Genomic DNA, 14,236 nt, shown 5'->3' with positions numbered 1-14,236 from the left:
AAACGAGTGTTACATTCAGAATAAATAAACAAAAACACATTTACTTTTTTACTTTACTTAAAATACACTTATAATAATCTGAATGAGCATAGTTTCTGTTGCCAGTTAATAAAAAATTACACACACACACACACACACACACAGTGAAGGTGGACTCATCAGAGAACAATACATGTTTTACATTGTCCACTGCCAAAGATTTTCGCTGCAACTGATGTTTGGCATTAGCATAAGTGACCAAAGGTTTGGCTGTGTGTGTGTGTGTGTGTGTGTGTTTGAGAGAGTAGGAGAGAGAGAGAGAGTACTCTGCAAACATGTTTTAGGCTTTTGTAAAAAAAAATGCTGTAAAATAAGAGTGGTTTAAAAAAAAGATATGTTAATAGTTTATTTTTTATCAATTAGTAAAATGTAAATGAACAGAAGAAAATGAAATCTAAATCCAGTTTTTGGTGTGACCACCCTTTGCCTACAAAACCATAATTAACTCGGAAGATAGGTTGTTCCACGCATCTTAGAGAACAAATGACTGATCTTCTGTGGAAGAAGGCTGCCTCAAATAATTCTGTCTCCTTGTGAAATCTTAGACAGACTCTATGATGTTGAGATCAGGGCTCTGTGGGGGGGGCAAACCATCTCTTCCAAGACTCCTTGTTCTTTTCTATGCTGAATATAGTTCTTAATGAAATTGACTGTATGTTTTTAATTATCTGTCTGTATTTATCAGCATTAAGGACACCATTAATCATGACCAAGTCTCCAACTCTATTTGTGGAAATTTGCAAGGAACCTCCACCATCCTTCACTGTTGCCTGCAGACACTCGTTTTTGTAGTGCTCTCCTGCCCATTGGCAAAAAAACGGCCTCCTGCTTCAGCCAAACATTTAAAATCTTGACTCATCAGTCCAGCGCATTTGAGTCTCTGCCATTTTTCTGCACCCCAGTGCCTATGATTTCATGCATAGTTAAGTCACTAAGTTTCCACATTGGAGGGATAACTTTTGGGCCACATACTTCCATGAAGACCACTTCTGGGTGTAGATGGTTGTACCTGGGCTGCACTGGTTTCTGCCAGCTCTATGATAATGACACTGCTGACATGTTCTGATGTTGAAGGAAAGAACGCATGATGTGTCTTTTATCTGCTGCATCAAGTTTCCATTGCCAACCCCTTCATCTATGGTACTCTATTGCCCGTTTCTTTGTGCTTTCTCAAGATAGCTCTGAACAGCACTTCTTTAAACCTGAGTCAGCATTAAAATCATAGCCTGGGAGAGACATGGCTGATGCAGTATGAATCCCTTGTATCTGTGACATGAAACTGTTTTCCTCCAGCTCACCTTAGCAGCAGAGTTTGGCTGTTTCTCACCCCGTTTTTTTAGCCACCTACACAGCTGTTTTAGTTTCACCTAATGACTATGTTTCAACCTAGATATGAAATTGATGATCATTAGCACATTCCTCACTTTGTGCAAGTGAGCACACACACACACACACACACAACACACACACACACACACACACACACACGAGACACTAAAGTTAAACCATGACTGTTGAATGTGAAATAATAAAACACAGTTGTGAGAGTACAACCATTATTTTACTAGTGGACACCATCAAGCCATGATTGGGCTGCCTACTTCCTCCCTTCTGACTTGCTTTCCTCAATGCCTTGAAAATGGCTTGAAGCGAGGTCAGGACTGTACTGGGGATGTGGCAATAACACCCAGCTGAATTCCTGTAATGTGCAGGTTGTGTTTGAGAATAATTGTGTGTACAGTTACCACGGCCTAATGCGCTTTCTTCTACAACCTGGTGACAAGTATCCATCGATTTTCAAGGATCAGGTGTTCTACTCGCTGAATGTTCATGGGAATGACTGCCTCAGAGCACCCTTGGCTGGGATCATCATTCACACACACACACACACACACACACACACACACACACACACACACACACACAGCATATGAATAATTAGAGATGAATGATTAAGACGTTGCAAACAAAGTATGCATTGCCATGAAAATCTTTCTCAGCTTGCTCCTTGATGGATTTCCCTATTTGTCTAAGTCGAGCAAAACAGGGTAACATGTGAGTCATATAAAATATTGCTACATGTTGTTTCAGAAGAGGTGGATGATTTGGCGAATGGCAGGTGTCCTAGTGTACCCCTTCTCACCACATCTGTTCTTTCTGCACTCTGATGCCTTTGTTACACTCTAAATAGAGCCAGCCCAGACAACATCCATCAACTGAGCAGCGAGTAATAAGACCACAGCAGTGTCTGCCAACTACAGATCTTTATGAAGACCTGCATGTTAGATAAGCACTCAATACTATAGGCGTCTGCTGTCCGCTGTACTATAATGTGCTGCTGGTTGGAAGCAGGTAAATCAAACCTGATCTTCTAATTTGGTTGACAAGAATGCTCTAAGCACTGATTAAGGCTAGGAAAAATGCTAAAAACTCTTCAAAATAATTTTTGACAAAGCTTATTTGCGTTATAGCCCACATCTTTGTAAATCTATATATAGATGTATACATATACATCGGCTTTTATTCATATCGAAGCAAAAATGCACCAGTCCTCAAATGTGTGCAAAATGTCCCATACTGAGGGGGAGGTGCTCTCTATAGACATTACATCATCGCTTCACATGGTTAGGTGCAGTGTCTGTGTGCACCAGTGGATGAATTCTCCTATAAAATAGGGCATTATCCTTTCCCAAAGCCACATGTAGTCTGCATCGTGAAATCTAAATCAGAAATTAAGCAGATGATAAAGCACTACATGTTCACACAGTACAGTATATCTTAAGGTGGAAAGCAAAACAATGAAAAATCAGCATCAGCCAGGCTTCCTATTCATCACAGCTGGCATTTTAACATAGTCTTTTGAACAGCAAACTGTCACAAAATGTCCCAAACTGAATGAGTCAAATTATCAGCATAATTTGACTCATTTAGACAGTCTGAAACTATGCAAGCAAATGATTGAAGGATTTTTGGAACATTCAGAAAGTATATATTTCTATGTGTATATGCATATGTAGCTATTGTGCATATTTTTAGCTGGTTAGTTGAATTCATCAAGCAGTGGATATTTATCTAATGATCTAATATAACTAATCTTTCTCTATTTAACATAAGAATGATAATCCACTTCTTACCACATTCACCTGGACCATATAACAACACTGTGTGATAATGATGAGGATTATGATGATGATAAATCTTTTTATTAATTTATTTGATTTCACATGGCCACAACCCAAACTGCATGGGTCTTTATATGAAATAGAGCTTAGGTTAATTGCCACACAAAAATGGTTGATTTAATTCCTTCTGTTTCTGGCGCAGAATACAAATGCTGTGTAATACTTTATTGATGGACTATTTCTGGCCCACAGAATAGTTGTCATTGCCCTAACTAGGCATTACAAACCTGAACTTAGCCCTATTTGATCTGGAATATGTTGTTGGCCACGATCTGCTTTTTGAAAGCCTAGTGTTATTAAATATTCTTATTTTAAAAATGGAACAGCATGACTAGTGGGTCTTTTGTGTTTTGCCTGTTATAGCTTCGCTTTTCTGGTGCAACATTTAAATGAAATGGATTAATACATTTTGCTGTTAAAAATAAGCGAGCACTTAAATGCTATTCTTCCACAATTGTCTGTCCATGGTGCACACAACTGACCCCTCAGTATTAAATAATGAGCTTACTTTATCCTCAGTTCCCAAATTGCTTATTTGCCCTTGTATAAAGCGGGAACAATCATAATGCATCAATTATACAAACAATATTTCATTCACAATAAACGTCATGTAGTAACAGCAGAAATCCACTAGGCGGCACCCATTGAATTTTCTTCTACAGCTACTTTTTTCATTTTCTGCAACTTGTGGATGAAGCTCTCCACTTCTCCCACTGTTAGTGTCAGTCAGGTGGGTTGAAGGTGAGATGCACTCTCCTCTCAAAGTATTGGAATTGCAATGAAATGTTTATTTATTTATTTGTTTATTTATTTATTTATGTATTATTTGTGGTATTCAATGTGCATTATTATTATTATTATTATTATTATTATTATTATTATTAATTTATATGTTTTGTTTTAATTTGGAACTTTTTAAATTATCATATTGTCATATGATATTAACACTTCTGTAAATTTTGCCTAAGATTTAATGCAATACTAAGTTACATTTTTGTACCAGACATTAACAAGAAAAAGGCTTTAACACACCTCTGGCAAATAACTACCTGCATTATTAAAAAAAAAACAAAAAAACAAAAAAACACCATCTTCAGTAAATGAAAATAGAATTTATGAACCAGAGCTGGAGTGGGACTCAAACCTTCTCGGAAGTCAGGTAGCACACCAGGCTGACTTTATCCACAGTGACATGGTCATAGGAAACTGCCACAGGCTATTATAATCTCCTCTAGTGAGTAGTCTTATTGGTATCACTCCACTTTTTCCTCCTAGCTTCTCATCTACGCACTGCACTCCTGGAACAATCAATATATCAGTGGGTGAGATGAACACCTGAGACAGAACATGCTGTTCCAGTTTCATCCCGTGCCTGAGTGAGGTTTGAACTTTGTCCTTGCACAAATAGCAAGATGGTGAGTCTTGCCTTGGCTAAATCACACACCAATAAATGCTTCACAAACCACAAAGTAGCACAAATCTAATCTAAAATAGCATGATCTGTTTTTGAAGATGATCTGTTTTTAAAGATTCTTGAATCAGTTAAGACATTGTTTTCTGAACCAGATGTATGGTTGTCCATAGATTGGAACTAAGTTGCTTTTCCATAGTATGTCTGACATTTGCAGACTGTGAGGTGAAGGCCTCAAATGCATTTATGGTAACAGTCTATACTGTATATGCCTTTGTAAAGAAATGAATCTTATTTGATCAGGGGCCCAGTTCCTGGTTCTTGTCAGCAGGAGTAGGATTGTATCTGGTTATGCGGGTATTAAAGAAGTGAATTAATGGTCACAAGGGATTGAGATGGGACCACTATGTTTATAATAGACTATGACTCAAGCCAGATGTGAATTTCTAGTATAGTAGGTCCTTTTAAGTGTTGGGCTATTCATATTCAGACAGTTCCCTGACATACGCAGTATATTGACACTCATCGGGATTTCTATTTAAATTTTATTTATGTACTGCTTTTAAAAATGGACCTGGTCACAAAGGAGTTTAATAGAAGATTTGGAAATGAAACTTGATTTTAAATTTAAACCTAATATACAATACAGAGATGATGGCGGCACAGTGACAAGAAGAAAAAAAAATTAAGGGGAACTAGACACATAAGGAAACACACTCTCACCTCAGTGATTGTGGCCATCATCAAAGTTTTAAATGTAAATTTCTTGTATCAGATTGAAGTGACGCATTGTTCAGTGATGAGCATTTGAGTGCAAACCATTCTTTCTCTGATTATGTTGGCTTAAGGATTTCCAAAACAGATTTTTTTGCAATTTCCATGAGACAATAGTGAATACTGCTTTTTAGTAAACAGGTTTAGAGGCACTTAAGTTAAAAAACATGGTATGTTGTTGAGATAGAAACTAATTTAAGCAGCAATCTAATATTGCATCTTGAGCTTAACCCTTCCATCTATCAATCTGACTGTAAAAGACATCTACCTGTATGATGATCACGCTGTTTCAACATGGCACAATTCTTAATTTAATCACTTATAACAGACAGCGGAAGATATGTCTATTATATCTATGAGGAAGACATAAATCTAGATTGTTTTCTGTCCTTGCTCCTAGGTAATGAAATGAACTTTCTCTAGATGTCCGTACAGCCAGTTACTGGCAATCTTTAAGCGATGACTAAAGATCTATCTGTTTCTTAGGTATTTGGGTACAAATCCCTGGGGTACAAAAACCGACTTGCAGGATAACTTGCATTTTTTCCTGATGACAGCAAAAAGAACTTAAAAAGATCTGTAATTTTAGATCGTACATGTAAGTGTAATATACCGTTTGAATCTGTAAAGGGTCTACTTTAATTTGATCACATTCACAATTTCAACAAACCATTCTGCTTTTGTAAAATAAAGAAAATAAACAGGGTTCACTTTCCACCGTCTCCGTGAAGATCTTTCTAAAACGCGTCACTAAAATGTGCTGAAACTCAGCAAACACTTGACACACAGACATAAGAAATATGTCTATAGAAAGCATGAAGTGTCTACTTTTAAGTAAACCAAGTCATATCGAAAACATAATATTCTCAGTTTATGTAATCTGTATGAAACTAAAGAGTTTCTTCCTGTTGCACCTCATTGCGATGGGACACACCCACACAGTATACACAGGTAAATAGTGAGGGTAATCCATGTACAAGACACCCACCATCCCATTTTAACTGGTTACATGATACATTGCCTTTTAATGTCACTTACAAATGTCTGCAAATATCTGCCCAGGTGTAAATGTTTGTAAAGTGGTATGTTCTAAACATTATTATTTCTCATATACACTCGCCTAAAGGATTATTAGGAACACCATTCTAATATGGTGTTTGACCCCCTTTTGCCTTCAGGACTGCCTTAATTCTACGTGGCACTAATTTAACACGGTGCTAAAAGCATTGATAGGATAGCATCTTGTTTGGAGATTTGTGGGATGCACATCCAGGGCACGAAGCTCCCGTTCCACCACATCCCAAAGATGCTCTATTGGGTTGAGATCTGGTGACTCTGGGGGCCATTTTAGTACAGTGAACTCATTGTCATGTTCAAGAAACCAATTAAAAATTATTCAAGCTTTGTGACATGGTGCACTATCCTGCTGGAAGTAGCCATCAGAGGATGGGTACATGGTGGTCATAAAGGGATAGACATGGTCAGAAACAATGCTCAGGTAGCTCGTGGCATTTAAACGATGCCCAATTGGCACTAAGGGGCCTAAAGTGTGCCAAGAAAACATCCCGCACACCATTACACCACCACCACCAACCTGCACAGTGGTAACAAGGCATGGTGGATCCATGTTCTCATTCTGTTTATGCCAAATTCTGACTCTACCATTTGAATGTCTCAACAGAAATCGAGACTCATCAGACCAGGCAACATTTTTCCAGTCTTCAACTGTCCAATTTTGATGAGCTCGTGCAAATTGTAGCCTCTTTTTCCTATTTGTAGTGGAGATGAGTGGTACCCGGTGGGGTCTTCTGCTGTTGTAGCCCATCCACATCAAGGTTGTGTGTGTTGTGGCTTCACAAATGCTTTGCTGCATACCTCGGTTGTAACGAGTGGTTATTTCAGTCAAAGTTGCTCTTCTATCAGCTTGAATCAGTCGGCCCATTCTCCTCTGACCTCCAGCATCAACAAGGCATTTTCTCCCACAGGACTGCCGCATACTGGATGTTTTGTCCTTTTTACACCATTCTTTGTAAACCCTAGAAATGGTTGTGCGTGAAAATCCCAGTAACTGAGCAGATTGTGAAATACTCAGACCGGCCTGTCTGGCTCCAACAACCATGCCATGCTCAAAATTGCTTAAATTACCTTTCTTTCCCATTCTGACATTCAGTTTGGAGTTCAGGAGATTGTCTTGACCAGGACCACACCCCTAAATGCATTAAAGTAACTGCCATGTGATTGGTTGATTAGATAATTGCATTAGTGAGAAATTGAACAGGTGTTCCTAATAATTCTTTAGGTGAGTGTATATTATATATATTTAATACATATATTTCGGTTTCAGTTCAGTTTTGGTTAGCCTATAGATGTCTGGTTATGCATAGGGTGTAAAATTGGTAGTCTTGAGTTATTTTGCTTAACAATCTATATAAGAAAGGTTTTGTTTGTACGTTGGTCAGAATCAGCTTTTTCAATGATACCTTTTATGTTTTATAGATTTGAGGACCCAAAACCAGTCTGAGAAAAAATTTCTGTCTGTCTGTATGTCTGTCCAGCCAGATATTATCAGAGCATTATGCAGAACTGGCTAGACAGAATTTAATAAAACTTAGGCATTCGCCTGAAGTTTAACCTGCACCATAAGTAAAATCAAAATGTTGGGTTAAAGCGATGTCATGCACAGTTATGTGCCAGATTTAATAATCTATTTTAAAATAAGCTATTTCTTAGCTCCTTGCTTATCAAACACCTGCACCAATAGATATTAAGTATAAAATTCTAAACTAAATAGTTTTACCGAAATAACAGCACGGATGTGAATTAAACACGCTTGAATTATTATCTGATCTACAGTACTTTTCCAGTTTTTCATCTGTGACTTACAGAAAATGTATTTGGCTGATAAAAGAAGTACAACTTCTTTCAACTTTTATATCTTGTTTAAGAGTAGACCAGGCATAAGATAATATACCTTACAAAATTTTATTTCTTTGTAATAATAAGTAAGGCCATAAAGGCTTCTGCTATACAGAAAGACAGGAAGACAAGTATGTGGGCTTCAACCTGAAATAATAATAATATCACTAATTACATCTGATCAGCTTATTTTTAGCTTTAGCATTTTACATTAACTCTTTACCAACATTTCTACAAACTCTTTTCCATCAAGGTTGGGTAACGTATGCTAGTTAACTATATCTTTAAAAAATGCATACATTAAATGTTAACTGTGTGTAAAAGAAAAAGAGAGAGAAATAAAAATGAGACAGTGAGAGAGAGAAAGAGAGAGAGAGAGAGAGAGAGAGACTCAGTAAACAAGTTAGTAAGTGCTTGGCGTGTATGCCCACGCAAGTGTCAGATGTTGAACACACACACACACACACACACACACACACACACACACACACACACTGAACAATATTAATAATAAAGGACATAGATTACAGGTCTTGTCTTAGAGAATTTTGTCTTGACTTCCTCCAAAATTTTTTCGCTACGTCACACCACTGCTTTGTAAACCTTCAGGCCATTTCTCAGTAAAAGTTAAGAAAACATAACCTAACCTACTGCATAATGTTCAGGGTTCTTGTTATTCAGGTGGAATTATTGTCTCAAATAGTTATTGATACACAACCCCCTTTACAAACACTACAGCATCTGAGTTTTACATAACTGATTCAAATTTTAGTTCATGGACAAAGAATGCGGAAGTTGAAAAAGAAAAGAATTTGTTGAGGCAAACACTAAGGTTTGGCAAGAACCCACAATGAGTATATGTGACTCCATTTATTGCTTAAATAAAAAAAAAAATTAAAATAGAATGAAATTAATCATAATAACATATCTGATAATGCTCTAGTTTGAGGTTTTTAGATGGAAGTTGATCATACTTCTATGGGCTTAACCCCACAAGATTAAATGCAGCAGCCTCAATGGTGGAAACTTTTGTTTAGGGTTTTTGTTTGGGAACAGCATATAGACGTGTTTATCCAAATTATGCACACAAGTTTGTCCGGAACTTAATCCTCTTGCAAGATCATTAAAGGCAATCATAAAGGTCAACATTTTCCAGGGAAAGGGGTGAAAAATTGAAATTTGTGGGTAGTGGGCATGTAAAGTTTGAGCTAGTAGCAGGGAACAGGAACATAGCATCTCTCTTCTCAGCACAGTCAGCAGGCACAAATGTTTCCTCACATTGCCCTTTTTGGGCCGCCAAACTGTGTTTAGCCTGTTTATTTGAATTAAATGTCTTGCTGGGGTTCCATGTGGAACTGCTATATCCTTCATTTTTTATGTGGTCTGTTTGATTTAAGGAAAAAAAAAAATAAAGAGAGAGCTGTCTTGCACTAGGCTTTAGCTTGCAGGCAAGTTTGAGGTCTTTACAGTTTCCTATAGGTACACTTTCCAGGCCAGTGGGGAAACCAGCTTTTGTGTAAGTTGGCAACGGTCCACATTGCCGTGTTCCTAGAATTGAAGAAACAGTCTGAGTCTGTCCAGTGCTCTAAAAGGATCACTTGTTTGTTGCCTTTGAGCATGACTCCCGTTAATACCAGCCACTTAAGCACTTCTTTGCAAAGTCGCCTAAAATTCCAATATTAAAAAAACAGCTCGTTCACAGTTCAAGAAAGATCTTGGAGTCAAGTTTCCACTGAATACAAGGATTGCCTGCCTCATTATACAAAAACAGCAGCAATGCTGTTGAAAGTCAGACACACACCTTTTTTTAATGCTGTCCAGATTATTGCTGTTTGTATCTTGTTAAAAGGCAATAAATAGAGCCATTTGTTTTGCTCACATGGAAATACTTTCCTAGATTCAGAACTAGGAGCCACCAGTGATCCTGAAGTTTTCACCTCTGTTTTTCTTCTCTCTTATCTTATTTTTATTTTGTTTATTTAGCTTTATGAGTGGCAAAGCACATTTGTTACTCATATTTGTAGGTCAGTGTCCTACACAGCTTGGTAATTCTTTTACTCAAACACATTAAACCAATATGTTAAGTATTTGACTTAGTGGGAGTGTTTAGGTGTTGGTGAATTACAAACAGAGCAGGACAGTCCCTAGGGCTGGAGTTCAATATCCCTGGCTTATACCTTTTCTTGCCCTACTGCTTCCGTTGTTGATTCCTGGAAATCAATGCTACCGTGGCTGAATATATTGTAGCATTTTACCGCCGGAAACGATGTTGGAGAGATGAGTGGTGAACACATGGTGAACGTGGTGAACACATTGCAAAGCCCCCTGCAATGCATGATGGTCGTCAACTGCTGCTCCGCCCATGCCACACTGCCCCCACCCGAGCTGTGACCGTCCCCGGTCACCATGACTCTCTCAGGGCCTGTCCACACGGAGACGCGTTTCGCTGTATATGTATAAATTTTTTATCGTATTGGCGTTTCGTCCACACGGATCCGGCGTTTTAGGAGACTGAAACCGCTATTTTTTGAAACCGGGTCCCAAAGTGGATAAATCTGAAAACGACACCCTTGCGTCTTCGTGTGTACGGCCAATCTGTATATTTTGTGAAACGATGATGTCATCACATCACGTGTCGGCTGCGTCACACGTAACAGCAACAACAATAATGGCGGACTACATGATTGTGTTCGTGTTGCTACAAAGCCTACTAGCTTTATTACAGCAAAATCTATTGCTTTTATGCAACTCATATGAGTAACAAGCGATAATGGACAACACCATCTTGGTTCGTATACAGCACGCAAGGTTATGCGCATGCTCAAAGTCTTCTTCTCCGTGTATAGTGTATCTCTATGGCAGAATTACAGCGCCCCATACTGGTCTGGCATATATACTACACCGTTTTCAGTGGTTTCGTGTGTACGAGATATTTCTTGAGACGACGCCGTGTTTACGCAAAAAGATTATCGGATAGGGAACGCACCGGCTTCGTGTGGACGGAGTCTCAGTCTTGGAGGCGTGAAGGCGGTCGGTGCTGGTGCTGGGAACACCGGGGTTCTTTTGTGGGGTAGAGAGGAGGGCAAACATTGTCCTGAGGCGGTCAGGCCTCCGCTGAGTTTGACGTTTCGCCCGGCGTGTGTCCACGCCCATACGCTCCATAGGTGCCCCCACCCGAAAGTCCTGCAGCGGTGCCGTGCAGACGTCGCATCGGTGGACAAAGAGTTTACTGTCGGTATGACAGCCCGGCCAGTAAAAATGAGTGTGCAACCGCCGCAAAGTTTTATTCACTCCGAAGTGTCCCGAACCAGAATGTTCATGCACCAGGCGCGCCGGCGCTTGCGCAGCATCAATGTTGGGCTCTGCCCCGAGATCCAGTGCCAGGATCTTCATCTCACCGCTCTGCTTTGGTCGCCGTGGTGTGCTCGCGCTAGCCCCATCAGGAAGATGCTCTTTCTCCTTCTTTAACTGCTCCGCTACTCAGCAGCCTGCTTGGATCTTTTTTAGGTCCCCTGGAGACATGGGTTCAAATCCCACAACTGACACCAATGTAGTGTTTTATCACCGGAAAGAATGTTGAAGAGACGAGTGAGCTTAACTGCTGCCCAATGCAACGGCTGGGGGTACTTTATTTAACACAGCACTTGTATAGCATGAGCAGCACATTCACACAAGAACCGCATCCAATTTAGCCTTAGCATAAACCAGAGCACATTCAACAGGTCACACACACACACTAACACACAAACCTGGCCGAAGCCACTAACCCAAACACCCTTCCCCAACATGGTGAACACATTGCAAAGCTCCCCACAATGCATGATGGTCTTTAGCTGCCGCTCCGCCCACGCCACAATATATTTTGTTAACATTTTTTATTAAGCCAATTCTGGTAGTGAAAATGCAGTACAGGAGGTAAAAAGTAAAGGAAGATCACAATGGTGATCAGAAATTGTCTATTGCTTTTTAAAGAGATTAAAGCAAGCATTTTTAAAATGAAATATTGATTAGCTTAATACCTAAAGGCAAGTTACAAACAAGCAAACAAACACTATGACTAAAATGACTACCTGAGCTCTGAAGGTCAACTCACAGTATGAGTGTTCTTATATATTTGAATTTTTGTAAATTATTCTACAATTTAACTGCATATTAATAATACAACCAATAACATATTAGCATCCTATACTCTCTCACTCACTTTGTGTCCACCACTTTATCCAGTATACAGGGTCGTGGGGTACCTGGAGTCTATCGCAGGGGACTTAGGGCATGAGGCGGGGTACACCCTGGACAGGATGCTAACCTAGCAGTTAGCCTGATCTTATTCTGGTTGTATTCCTGCTCTGAGTGTTCCAAGAATAAATCTACTGTGATCCGGACCACAATAAATCATTTACTAAAGATGAATCAAAAACTTACCTCCAGTTGAATCCCTTTCATTCAGACAACTTCGACATCCAAGCAACAAATTTGTTATTTTAAGACACAAAATTATAGTTTCACCTGAATTCCAAATTTTTGTTGCTTTTCTTTAAAACCCTTTAAAAAGAGTATTGTATCACACTGTTTCTCCTAAAGGGAAATCTTTTTTACTCAACCTTACAGGAGATTGAAACCCATGGAAGTTTCTTGTTATCTACTGTAGAACCAGTCTAAAATACTAAATTCACCTAGCTGAACAGTAATTTTAACCACTAAGGCTTCTACTAACATTAGGATATAACTTAATGAAGGAGATGCATGGTTAATAATATTGTAACGGGTGGCACCACAAACACATGGACATCAGGCGAGGTCTTACAGGGAAAAGGGTCATTTTATTTGGAATAAATGAGGTAGGAGAGAATTGAAGGAGAGATGATGGGAAGAAGGGGAGGAAAAGAGTGAAGGTGTGTACGTGCAGATCCGGTGGCAGTGATCAGCTGGCATGCGGGCACACAGCTGGCAAAATGACAGGATGGAGGGTGGATGGAGCACACTTCCATAATGACAACCTCTCCAACTAACACGAGCCAAGACCGGCCCCTCCTAGCTCTCTCTGGGTGCGGCCACAGGCGGGAGTCTCTCCTGGACGTCCGTCAACTGGGTGGCTTTCCCTTCGCATCCCTGCCGCGGAAAAGGAAAAGGCCACAGAGATGACTGTGTTAGGACCCCTGATTCCAGCCAGGAAAGCCACCTAGCCGACAGATGTCCTACAATATGATTTTAGAATACAAAAACTTTGTTTTACAGTTCCACTTTTAAAGCATAAGAGAGATGGTCACTGCAGAACAAAGATCTTGTGATGTGTTTAGGTTGACTTGGTTTAGGAGTAAGCAGAGTTTGTAAAAATCCAATGTCATGTTAAAGAGCTGTGTTTAAATTATAATTTAGAACAAAACATGTAGGTAAGTGCTGGACCTTGGCCCCCTTCAAGACTAGAGTTGGGCAACTCAGTATTAAGAAATCCCATTACATTTCTTTATCTTTTTTGTCACATGCAGAACTCATTATTAGTATATATCCATGCTTTTTTCTATAACCATGGTATTTTCCAGCCATGTAAAATGATGCAGCATGATTAGACTTGAGTGCTTCTGCAGCAAGATCAGTGTTTTTTTGTGACTGATTTTGCAGTTTGACCTGAGGGAGTAAGACTTAAAATGTTCCTACCACACTGGGGTGGAAGTGTCACTGTCAAACATAAAAACACATCCTGACTGGCACATCTCCCTCTGTTCTCCATGGATCAAAGAACATGGGTCCCTGCAGTAGGAACATCCAATGAGGAGAGTTATGTAAAGGACTGAAATATTAATATGTCCACATGAATTCATCCCCATCACCTGAGAGCAGCGAACTCTGTAATCTAGGTCAGCCTTGGCATGTAGCCTACAGTCACAACATTGTGGAAATCTTCCATTTTTAAAGT

This window comes from Clarias gariepinus, chromosome 21 (assembly GCF_024256425.1).
Source record: "Clarias gariepinus isolate MV-2021 ecotype Netherlands chromosome 21, CGAR_prim_01v2, whole genome shotgun sequence".
NCBI classification, from domain to species: Eukaryota; Metazoa; Chordata; class Actinopteri; order Siluriformes; family Clariidae; genus Clarias; species Clarias gariepinus.
The sequence above is the reverse complement of the archived record's forward strand: the minus strand, read 5'-3'. Positions refer to the sequence as shown.